General features: G+C 38.6%; 1 long non-coding RNA gene across 1 annotated transcript; it reads right to left on the reverse strand.

Annotated features, from left to right (window-relative positions):
• Nucleotides 1-314: 314 nt before the first annotated feature.
• Nucleotides 315-1,442, reverse strand: LOC108279624 (uncharacterized). The gene is made up of 3 exons (XR_006984182.2): nucleotides 1,402-1,442; nucleotides 1,149-1,325; nucleotides 315-628 (listed from the first exon to the last, which is right to left on the reverse strand). It is a non-coding gene; the product is annotated as an uncharacterized LOC108279624 (long non-coding RNA).
• Between the last annotated feature and the right edge of the window lie 12,033 nt (nucleotides 1,443-13,475).

The raw sequence follows: 13,475 nt of genomic DNA on the forward strand, positions 1-13,475 counted from the left end.
AGTGATCCTGCCGACTACGCCACGTGTAGCAATGTGGCTTGTTTAGTATATATACTATAGTGATTCTGCCGACTACGCCACGTGTAGCAATGTGGCTTGTTTCGTTTATATATTATAGTGATCCTGCCGACTACGCCACGTGTAGCAACGTGGCTTGTTTTGCTCTACAACGACACCACGTGTAGCTATGCAGCTCGTTTGTTTCATTTCGTAAATATACCAAATACACCACCCGAGAAAATGGGGAAAATAACCCAAATAAGGACACACAAGTACGTTCCACTTAGAACAGGCAAGAGGCATGGGTTTCCATATAAAATACATTTTATTTTAAAGTTAAAAAGACTGGCCAAGAACTATTTTAAAAGAAGCAGCCAACACAGTCAGGTCAAATAAAACAGTCACAAGAGAAAGTTAACAATAATCATAGGAGGACTGAGGCTTCCTGTATGAATTGCAGGCTAGTACGACAGCACCAGCTATACAAAAGGGAAAAGCACCCCACTAATCAGAATCATACCCACCAAATTCACTGCAAATAAACACAGCAATAATGACGACCCTTATTTAAGTAAAGCCTAAAGGTGCAGCAAAGAATTCCCCCCCAGCCTCAGGAAACACTCAGCTCCTACAGGGAGAAAACAAAAAAACACAAAATCAATTACAATATACACAAAACAGACAAACAAAAGAATAAAACAAAACAAAAACAAGCTTACTGTCACCAAAAACACAAATAACCCCACACTCAAACTGATTACAACCACTACTACCACATAGCAGTATCAGTATAACTGAAAGACTGTTACAACACAGCTGAATGACAGAAAACCGATCTCAGTGACAGTAACCAACACAAAACAAAACAAAATCAAAACACAAACAGAATCAAGCAGGCAAGCACTAAGAATCAAGCAGCAAAGCAGCAGAACCAAACAGCAATGTGGCTCCACGAGTGGGGGTGGGGGTGGGGGGGCGCTATACCGAAATGACCACATCTCACTCAGCCCGCCTTAACGCATGCAAAATCGAGGACCCTGAGAACAAACAGGTGTTACAACCTCAATTTGGAAAGCATGCAAGATAGTTTAGCTCAAATAACAGAACTAAACATTTTACCTACTGTGATCCGATGACATGATACTCACGATGGTACATACGAAAGTCATGATAGCGTCTTTAATAGTTGTGACGGCAACAGCTGGCGCTCCGACCGGAACTACGTTAAATTACCATGCTACACAGTTGGGAGCCTTGACGGCACAGCGCACTGATTGTGAGCAGCACATCACACCCACACACAGTCTCAGTAGCCCAACGTCACTCTAAACAAAATAAAGCGCATGGTAAATAGGCAATGCTAGCATCACACAGCTAAGCAACAAAGCTAAAAACACATACCTCTGTAGTCCGTAACAACGAAAGGAAGGGGCGGGTTTTTGACCATGACGCATTCTGAGAGGCCTTAATGACCATTTATATACTGTGGTAGGGGGAGAGCCCATTGGTCACGTAGTTAATAAGGGTGATGTTTTAACCACGACACACACCTTGTTGCACAGTTGCATTAAATGCACAATGAAGAGACCCTGTTGGCAGTTTTAATTGTTCGGGTGGGAGATTGCCTGAGGGAAAAAGCTGTGCTTGTGTCTGACTGTTTTGCTGGTCAGTGCTCTGTAGTGCCGACCAGAGGGCAATAGTTCAAAGAGAAAGTGGGCTGGGTAAAAGGGGGCCAAAGTGATTTTCTTAGTTATTTTTCTCACTCTGTAGGTGTAAAGTTATTGAAGGTTGGGCAGGGGGGGCACCAATAATTTTCTCAGCAGTCCTGACTGTCCGTTGTAGTTTCCTTCTGTCAGATTTGGCGTCTAAACGAAACCAAACAGTACACAGGACAGACTCAGTGATGGCTGAGTAAAACTGTATCAGCAGCTACTGTGGCAGGTTGAGCTTCCTCAGCTGGCGAAGGACGTACAACCTCTGCTGGGCCTTTTACAAAGTGGAGTCTTTGTGAGCGTCCCACTTCAGGTCCTGAGAGACGATGGTACCCAGGAACATGAATGACTCCACTACTGCCACAGTGCTTCATGATGGTGAGTGGGTGGAGTGCCGGGGGTTCCTTCTGAAGTCTACTGTCTTCTCCACTGTTTTGAGCATGCTCAGGTCAAGGTTGTTGTGACCACCCCAGGCAGCCAGACATTCAACCGCCCTTCTGTACGCAGACTCGCCACTGTCTCGGATCAGGTCGATGACTGTAGTGTCATGTGCAAACTTCAGGAGTTTAACAGAGGGGTCCTTAGCAGTGCAGTCATTTGTATACAGGGAGAAGAGCAGAGGAGACAGAACACATCCATGAGAGGCACCAGTGCAGACAGTGAGGGTCCCGGATGTGAGTTTCCCGAGTCTCATTTCGCTGTTGTCTGTCTGTCAGGAAGCTGGTGATCCACTGACAAAGAAGGGTGGGCACAGAGAGCTGGGTCAGTTTGGTTGAGAGCAGATCAGGCATGATGTTGTTGAAAGCCAAACTGAAGTCCACAAATAGGATCCTTGCACATGTCCCCGGTCTGTCGAGGGTGTTGCAGGATATAATGCAGTCCCATGTTGACTGTATCACCCACAGACCTGTTTGCTCTGTAAGCAAACTGAAGGGGGTCCAGCAGGGGTTCGGTGATGATCTTCAGGTGGGCCAATACCAGCTTCTAAAATGACTTCATGACCACAGAGTGAGGGCGACAGGTCTGTAGTCATTCAGACCAGTGATTTGGTTTTTTTTGGGGACCGTACTGATAGTGGAGCATTTGAAGGAGTTGGGAACCTCACAGTACTCCCGTGATCTGTTGAGGATCTGTGTGACGATGGGGGCCAGCTGGTCAGCACAGGCTTTCAGACAGGCAGGTGACAAATCATCTGGGCTTGAAGTTTTCCTAATCTTCTGTTTAAAAAAAAAAAAAAAAAAAAAACACGGCCCACATCTTCCTCACAGGTTGAATAGCAGGAGGGGGGAAGAGTGGGGCTGCAGGAGATGTTGATGGCTGCATGAAGTGCAGATCAGACTAAGGGAGGGGTGTGAGACCAGACTTTTCAAACCTGGTGTAAAACACATTCAGTTCATCAGCCAAATGCTGATTCTCAACAGAGCAGGGGGATGGTGTCTTGTACTTGGTGATGTTTCCCAGGCCTCTACATACAGACGCAGGTTCATTGGCCAAAAACTGGTTTCCCAGCTTTACCTGGCAATATTACTATTGTCCCATTCGCATTGGAAGCAGTCAGAAGAAAAAAGTAATGATTACAAGCTTTACTTGTTAAAAGCTTTGCAAGGTTCATCATGATAGCACCATTTCTGTTATTTGCCCCAGCACACACTGTCTCTGGATCTTAAACACTCGACCAGCACACCAATCATACTTCCCCTCACATACAGTATATAAATACACAGAGTGTGATCCCACAGCTGGAGAGATTCACACCTCACTGGAGCTGTGTGGTGTGTTTGTAAATTTAGCGTGTTTTCATGTCTCCCTGACTATTAAAGGTCTCTCTGGATTTCTCTGTGTGTTCACTGAGATTACTAATCAGACACAGAGGGACTCATATATAGGTCTAGATGGTTCCAATCTACAAAATAAACCATGACAGAACACGTGAAAACATGAGGGTTCGTTAAGATTGTAGCTCAAAGCACCTTTTGTATTTTTTTATAGGCAATAAATGGAAGCAGGTTTTCATTTAAGCATCTTACAGATTGTCCCACATCCATCCTCACCTTCATTTCATGGAATTATAGGGTGTACAAATGGTGTCATAACATTACATGAGCACAGATCCACAGCATGTAGCAATATAGCCACTTAAAAAATATTTTATGTATCTATCTTTTATCTGTCTAATCTTTTATCTATCTATCTGTCTGTCTGTCTGTCTGTCTACCTATCTGTCTGTCTGTCTGTGTTAAAGATTGAATTGTAGGTTTGCAACTGAATACAGATACATTATTCAGAATGAACAGATATTGTGATTTAAACAGATACAAATACAGACACAAATAGGATGTGCACTATTATATGTTACTATATGAAAGCTTCCCAGAAAGGTTCACAAGGCATCTGGTTGAGGCTAGAGGTGTATTTGGACTGGGATTATGCAAGATGCAACAACAACAACAAAAAAAAAGTCACACAAGTGGTAGGTTTCATGTGGACTTGTGGTCAAATACAGACCATGTTCATTACATGCAGCATTGTGTACTGGATTTACAGCATCCTTAGCAACTGCGTGGTCTGGTTCACGGTTGTTCAATTATGCCACTAGAGTCTCTAGTAGGGAGTAATTATGAATTCAAGTGATGTAGCTGACACTGAAGAACTGTCAGAGAGAGAATATACAGACCATGCTGACAGTGCTGGCTTTTTATTTTATTTATTTATTTTTATTTTTAAACACCACTGGGATTTTCCCAGTGGTTTCCCATGTATCTGGGGGTATAATGGTAGGGTGCTTATTAAAAAAAATAAAAAAAATAAAAACCCCAACTCTTTCTGATTTACATCACGACTGCTTCTGGTTTTAAATCTGAATACAGATAATATTTGGATCACTGAACAGAACATGCCAGTGTGTTGCACCGCTAGTGGATTAGTTCACTTACACAATTTCAGTAACTGATTTATCCTGGACAGGTTCACCCCAGATGGGAGACCAGTCAAACACAGGGCACCATTCACACACATGGGGACAATTTAAAACATGTGAACTTCCATACAGACAGTAACCCTAGCTCAGGATCAAACCAGAACCCTGGAGCTGTGAGGCGGCAGTGCTACCAACAACACCACTGTGCCACCTGGATTGATTAGTTATTCATTGAAAATACACACTCACATATTATGAATGTGTTTGCAATTATCAGGCAATCGTGATCAGTAGGTCTACATAGGAAATTAATGAATAAACAAACAAACAAACAAACAAATAAATAAGACCTCACAGCTTTGAAAAAAAAAACAGGATAAATGATTAGAGAAGTTCATCAGTGTTTACTGAAGTCAAGTCATTTGGCGCACATTCTTCGAAAACCGACTTGTAATTAAATGTGAACATTCATGTCAGGATTCAAAAGAAGTGCAGTTATTGTAATCTTCAGTTTTTCCACCTGTTTAGGGGCTGCCCCTGTTCAACAGTGAATTTATTTGGGATGTCACACTCTAACAGTAGTGGTTAATGGCTCATATGAAAGTAAACACTTTAAGATTTGCAGTTTTTCTTTTTTTTTTTTAACCTAGTCTACTAGTTTTAAATGCTATAATTTTATTGTGGCAGTTGTATACAGTGTTTTACTACCAAAAAAAGCTTTAATTGCGCTGTCCGTTTTATCTCTGCACTAATGTTATTGTAAAGAGGTGTGAATTGTTTGCCCAGCAGGGGGCTCACACCCCTCCCCTTTCCCATCACCCTGCTCACCAGCAGCTAAACACAGAGTCACGATACTCTACACACAGAAACCCAACAGTGTCTTATAACAGACTTGCGGTGATAAAATGATTCATTTGTTCATATACTGTTTGAAAATATTCAATTAGTCAATTTCCATTCCACTGGTGGAATGAAATGTCTGTGTACTGCAAGAAAGGGTTGGTACCTCTTTCTATGAAGCCTGTGTTTAAGTCATTACAACTGATCCCATAATTCTTGGTAAAATAATAACAAATAAAAAGAAACAGACATGTCTATGAATAATAACAACAACAACAACAACAACAACAACAACAATAATAATAATAATAATAAATAATATAAAATAATAATAATAATAATAATAATAATAATAATAATAATAATAATAATAATAATATTCTAAGCCCACAAGAATATAAGTCTTATATAGTCTAATATAAGGGATGTACAGTAAGTCCTTATAGACTTGTTGAGGTAACAGGTAACTGGAGCTTCTACTTTATACTGTACTAACTTACTTAGTGAGGAATAAGTTAAAATATCAATCGTTAGTCCGTAATCTCTAATGACAGTTTGGAAGTTCATCATTATTTTTTTTTTTAGAAGTTTTTAGATATTTAGGATATTTTGTAAAGATGGACAAGTCATTAGCAGTCATAACAGCAGCAGTCCAGTACGCCACATGGAATTATGATGAACAGTGACATGCAAAGTGACATGTATTACCAATTTTTTAAGCCTTCGGGATTTCCTAATGATGTGTTTTTATAATGAAAGTGTAGCATGGTAGCGGGTAGCATTGTTGCCTCACAGCTCCAGGATACCTGGTTCAATCCTGAGCTTGAGTTTTTATCTGCTTATCCCTATATCTGTGTGGGTTTCCTCTCGGGTCTTCAGTTTCCTCCTAGTAGGTGGACTCTGAATAGCCCCTATATGTGAACAAGCATATGTGAACAAGTGTGTCAGTGTGTGTGTGTGTGTGTGTGTGTAATTAAGAGAAGATGAACAATGCATACATGAGTTTATAAAGTTTCTTACAGAGCACTGCTACCAAATTAAAAGAATTGAAAGAATTATTAAATAGGTTTTATATTGCAAATAAGGGCTTTGTAAAATGTTCTGTAAAATAGGTCACACAGCAGTGACTCTTCAGTGTAACACTGAGCACACAATTATATAATGATGAGGAGACAAAAAGATGATCATGAAAAGAAGGGAAATTGCCTGGCCCAGAAAAAACAAAAAAAACAAAAAAACAACATTTCAATAAACATCACTTTTTGACATGTAAAGAATCACAGGCGCCATTGTTTGATATGTCAAGTTCTCCAATGCCTTTCATTCTGAGGATTTTACTGAGTTGAATTTTACTGAGTGAATCATTTTGATTTATTGTGGATTTCAGACAATGAATAATAAAACCCTGAACCCTAAACTTATCCTCTGGATTGTGCGAGGTGTTACGAATTTTCAAGTGTGAGAACAGGTTTTCTGACGCCTGTGTTTCTTGTCTCTATTTAACTAGCAGTGCTGAAGAATCTCTTAAATTATAACCTCTTGTCCGTATAACTAAACTAGGAAGTACACTATTGGTCAAAAATTTTTTAGTACACTTGCTGGGAATTCGTTTTTATAACTGGCACAAATTATGTAAATTTGTGTAAAAAAAAAATGTAAATACATATTCCATATGTACATACATACAGCATGTAAAGAAATATGTAGTGAATAATAATTTAAAGCAAACATTTCTGTTAAAAATCTAGTTCTACACAGCTACACTCACATTTCTTGTGTATAGAGAACATCCAAGGTAAACATCTATATAATATTATAGTCTGTTATAGATTATAATAGAGTTCTAATTTAATAGGTCTTGATTAGAATGGTCAACGTTTAAATCTTTCAGTCTTTTTATTAATTTTTTTATTTACCAGTCATTGGTGGATAAGAGCTCTTGACATAGATATGGATTTCTAACAATATTACTTAAATGGTGAATTTTAAAGCGACAATGAATAACATAACAAGCATATGTCAAAACAATAAACATAACAAGCAAACTGTAGACTTTTGCTTTTTATGACAGTGATTGTTGTTTGGCACTGATTCTGTTCAGTCTGTTCTCATATTCATTCAAGGATCCTTTGTGTTAAATTCACCTTCTGTTTTTTTTTTTTTTGTATCTGGCTAACACTTACACAGACACCTTTCTCTTAGTGCTGCAGAAGTTTGTTAGGATCTATGACAATTTTTCCATCATGAGAGCATTCTGACTTCAATACTTCTAGGCTGGAGACATTGCTATGCTAATGCTGTGCTTAATAGCAAAGCTTACATTTCTAATTTGTATTTCAATATAAGATGTATTTACATGTAGCATTTATTTCTTTAATACATTTATTCTTAAAGGAAATGCAATTAGAAGGTTATAACCCAAAGTGAATCTGCACCTAAGTATTGAACACGTCACATTTTTTTTTCAGTAGATATATTTCCAATGAGGATATTCACATGAAATGTTCACCAGACATCAGTATTAACTCAAGAAATCTGGAAATATAAAGAATTTACAGCATTAAAGTCCGTAAATAAAGTTATGTGTAATAAAGTGGAACGACACGGGAAAAAAGTATTGAACACGCTAAGAAAAAGCAGTTCTCTAAGGCAAGGTAAGGCGAGGAACCAGCTGAAATCTGTAAGTAATTATACCTCCTATCTGTGCAAACTAATATCAGCTGGGTTAGTAAATTGATGGTCTATAAAAAGGCTTTTTGTTACCAAGGTGTCACATTTGAAACACCTCATGATGGGTAAAAACAAAGAGTTCTCCCAAGACCTTCGCAACCTTATTGTTGCAAAACATATTGATGGAATCGGATACACCATTGGGGACATTATCCGCAAGTGGAAACAGCATCACTCCGTCATCAACCGGTAACGCACAGGAGCTCCTCGCAAGATTTCTGACCAGGGAGTCAGGAGAATAGTCAGAAGAGCAGCCCAAGAGCCAAGGACCACTCGGAAAGAGCTCCAGAAACACTTGGAGGCAGCAGGTGCCATCGTCACAGAGAAAACAATAGGTAATGCACTCCACTGCTCACGCTCACCCGCAATACTCCATTACTAAAGAAAAGGCATGTCGAAGCTCGTTTAAAGTTTGCTACAATTCATTTGGACAAGACTATGAAATACTGGGAGAGTGTAGTCTGGTCAGACAAGAGCAAAATTGAACTATTTGTCTGTCATACTACACACCATGTTTGGAGAAGAAATGGCACTGCACATCATCCTAAAAACACTACACCAACAGTGAAGACTGGAGGTGAAGCATCATGGTGTGGGGCTGTTTTTCATCACATGGTACTGGCAGACTTCATATAATTGAATGATGAAAGGAGTCCTTTACCAGAAGGTTCTTGAGAAGAATCTGCTGCCATCCACCAGGCTGATGAAGATGAGACGTGGGTGGACTTCCAGCAGGACAACGATCCAAAGCATACAGCAAAGGAAACTCTCACTTGGTTTCAGAGAAAAAAAATCAAGGTGTTAGAACGACCCAGTCAATCACCTGACTCGAATCCAACTGAACAAGATTTAAAGACAGTATGATTAGAAGAACGGACCAAAATCACACCTGAATACTGCGGCCCATTAATTTCTTCATACAGGAAGCATCCTGAAGCTGTCATTACAAACAAAGGCTTCTCCGCTAAGTATTAAATACATTTCAGTTAGTGTGTTCAATACTTTTTTCCCGTGTCATTCCTCTTTATTACACATAACTTCATTCATGGACTTTAATGTTTGTTTCTTTATATGTGTAGATTTCTTGAGTCTTAAATCTGGTGAAAATTTCATGTAAATAGCCTCAATGGAAATATATTTACTGAAAATGTTGATGCGTTCAATACTTATGTCCCCCACTGTACGTTGAGGAGTCAATTATACAGTGCCCTCCAGCATTATTGACATCCATCATAAAAATGAGTGCAATTATTATCAAATAAAAAGAATAACTTATGCCAAGACTGATATAACACATGCCGTGAGTGATTTTTGTGAACATATGGGAACCAAATGGTTTTTTTTTTGTTTGTTTGTTTGTTTTTTTTTTAAAAAAAAGAACATTTTCCTAAATAAATAATTATTTCTACAAAACATTGGTTTCAAAATGTTTGGTATTTTGCAAAGCCTGCCCTAGAGTGAACAAGAGGAATGGGTTCCTGCCTATGATGTCTTAGCCCTCCAATGCATGAATGATTACATTTACATAAAAAATATGGATGTTTTATTACTTGAATTAGTCCAAATGATTAAAAAAATATTTTTTAAACAATGCTAAAATTTGTAGTTAGTAAATTCTTGCCATCTGGGAACAGTGTCCAATGGTGCAAAGTATCATATAGTCAAAAATAACACAAAATGTATGAGTTTACAATTCTAATGACTTTTTCCATTTTTTTCCAAGCTAAAAGTTGCAGAGTTTCTTGCCTAGTAAGCATGTAAAAGTTATATCCTCTAGAAAGGAATTACAGTCAGAATCTGGTGTCCTCCAGCTGCTTTAAGTACTACAGTGCATTTCATCCTCATGGACTGCACCAGATTGGTCAGTTCCTGCTGTGAGGTGTTACTCCACTCTTCCATCAAGACATCTGCAAGTTCTTGATCATGTCGGGGGGGGGGCATATCTGGCCATATCTAGCCATATCTGCTGTCCTCATGTCTCTCTGCAGCAAGTCTATGGCATGTTCACGCAGGTGAGCAGGAACCCTTCTTTCTTCTGGTGTTTTTCAGAGTCAGAAGAAAGGTCTCGTTAGTGTCCTATGTTATTGTATCTGTGACCTTAATTGTTTACCACCTGTAAACTGTTAGTGACTTAAGGATTGTTCCACAGGTGCATGTGCAATAATTGTTTATGGATCAGTGAACAAGCGTGAAAAACATGTGACATGGGGTTTTTTGTTATGTCAAAGTTAAAGCTCCCATTTTCCAGTCACTTAGTGAAATAGAAGGGTTGTATTATTCCCTGTCAAAAAAATGTAGATAAATGAATTGTTGGCATACGGCAGCACCATTCAGTAAAGGGTTAGAAGGTTGCAGAATACTTGTAGAAGGATCTTGTATTACTCCATGCAGAACACTTCACAATCATTTCTATTTGTAGTTTTGCACAGACTGTCCTATTTAATTCAGACCACATAGAACTCAGTAGGTATGTCTTCCTTTAATCTTTTTGGTGTTCACTTGGTTGTCTGTTTAAATCTGGGAGCAACTAGGAGGCAACTTGGCTTTGGGCTAAAATGTCCGGGTAATCAGGAACATTCGTGATGCCATCTTTCTACACTTTCTATACAACCGCCATTAATTTTCCTTTTATGCAGGCCACTTATTCTGCTAAACATGCATAGCTAAAAAGTTTCATTTTGATCAGATCTGACTACAACACACAATGCCAACAGCAGTTTCAATGGCACTTTGTGAACATCAGGATGTGCAAGATCTTTTATAAGATGTTATCAGGAAGGGCTTTTTTTGGGCAGAGCTTTCAGACAGTCTGTTGTCATTTGAGGTGGTAGAGACATGGGAAGGCGTATTACTTTGGGGGTGCTGAAATTTTAAGCAGCATAAATATAGTGCGAGCTATGACGTCACACCTGAATGATAGTCTAATTATTTTTTATTTTAAGTGACAATGTGTGTTGATTACAATAATTATACCACAGCACGTTTCAGTTCTCGAATCACAAGGTGTTGGTTCATTTTCTATAGCAGCACAGATCTGAATATTATATACAACTTCAACAGAAATGACAGGTTTATATTAATGCACTCATTCTAATACATTATCAATCCTATAACAGCTCATTCATAGTGACTTCTTTGAGTGATGACACATACAGTGGGGGAAATAAGTATTGGACGTGTCATTATTTTCAGTAAATATATTTCCAATGAGGTTATTCACGTGAAATTTTCACCAGACTTTGGTATTAACTCAAGAAATCTGGAATTATAAAGAATTCACAACATTAACGTCCATAAATAAAGTTATGTGTAATAAAGTGGAACGACATGGGAAAAAAGTATTGAACACATATTGTCCTGAACAGTTAAACTGCCCACTGTTCTTCAGACAAAATCCTCCAGGTCCTGTCTTTACTTTTCCAGCATCTTCTGCATATTTGTCCCCTTTCCAACAGCGGCTATATGATCTTGAGATCCATCTGAGGACAACTGAGGGATTCGTATACAACGATTACAAAAAGTGCAAATATTCATTGATTCGCAAGAAGGCAACACGATACATTAAGAGCCGGGGGGATGTAAACTTTTGAACTTTTGAGGATGATTGGTGTAAATTGTTATTTTGTTTCTGGGAAACATCTTATGTCGCTTATGAAGGTTAGTACTAAATGAAAAAATAAGATCTTTAAACAAAATATTTTTTCCCCCTTGTAATACTGGCCCAGACTGTTTGACTTCAACAGTGCACTCTAATGAACAGAAGTTTCTCTGCCTGTGCCATGGGATCCTAGGTTCCATTCATTGGCTACAAAAACTGGCTCTGACGTCCTGTTCCAGTTCAATGCATATAAATAAGCTTTGCTGAAGCGCAGTTGTCTAGTATTCTTACTGCCCAGATGAACTGTTTGTAACCCTTGATAAATGATAAATGACCCAAGCATTTTGTTCTTCAGAATAGAGTTAAATTGCCTTGTTGGTCTTGCTAGCTTTAGAAAAACTGCCCCGATCATGGTTAAAGATCAGACTGTTTAAAAATGTACAGTGTAAGTAATGCTCTTTGATTTGCAGGAATCTCTGATTTGTGAGTTTCTCTTTCTAGTTTGCAGGTCAAATTGTGAAACACCTGCCTGACTACACGCAGCAGATGAATTAAGAAAAATCTATCTTTAATTTGACATTTTAACTATTTCTTTTTATTTTCCTCCATATTTCTCCCTAATTTAATCACCTGCCGATTCCCACCCACTAGCCAGCTCTCCCCTATTACTGTACGTGACAGCCAGAGAGGGTGAACACTAACAAATGCCTCCTCCGTGACATGTGAAACCCAACACATCTTTTCTAACTGCTGCTCATGCTGCATCACAGGGCAGCGTAACACACAGGGAAGAAAGCTCTATCTGCCCTCTTCCACATACATGAGCTCACAGACACCTACGATTGGCTAGTGTCACTCTGATTGACAGGGAAGAGAGTGTATACCATTTCTCCCAACCAGAAAGCATGCACAATTCTGCTCCCTTAGCCCCTGGCTATGAATGGCTGTGTATTCAAACTCGTCTCTTGTTGACAGGGTGAAAGATTTACCATTGTGGAGCCATGTTTACATGAGTATTTCGCATGCATAGAATAAAAGGACTCAGTTGCACGTGTATTTTCAATGTACATAATCAATAGTTACTGTAAAGACAAACGAATATAGGCGACAACACTGTTTTCAATTACTTTTAATCTATTTATTATGTAATCCAGTATATAAAATGCTTTTAGAATTCATTCACTTATATATCTTACAATTTTGGCTGTGGAGAACCACGATTTAAAAACAAAAAACAAAAAAACAACAACAACATTATCTCCATTTTGTAATATCATCAACTAATATTTTAAATCACATTTTCTCTGGTCTTTGCTCGCTTTCCCTCTTTTTCTGCAGTATCCTGAAAAGCACTCATTCCCATCCAGACAGTGTTCTAACACTAACATATTACATATATTTATCTTGAACTATATGTACTTTAATCAAGGCTTGTTGTGCGCTGCAGTCGTACTCGATCTTCTTAATCTGTATGAGAATCAATTCCAATTGCATGTTATTTATTTTCATTATACTGTAGCTGCAGCAAAATGGTTGTGTGTTAAAATACAGAGGAAGTGCAATATTTCTCCTAATAGTGACCTGGAAAAGAAAAAAAAAAAGAAAAAAGGCGATATGCTTTAAAGTAATTAAATGGTAACATTCATTTTCAGAGGGTAGCTGTTACTGATGACTTATT

Source organism: Ictalurus punctatus, chromosome 19 (assembly GCF_001660625.3).
Source record: "Ictalurus punctatus breed USDA103 chromosome 19, Coco_2.0, whole genome shotgun sequence".
In the NCBI taxonomy this organism is placed as follows: Eukaryota; Metazoa; Chordata; class Actinopteri; order Siluriformes; family Ictaluridae; genus Ictalurus; species Ictalurus punctatus.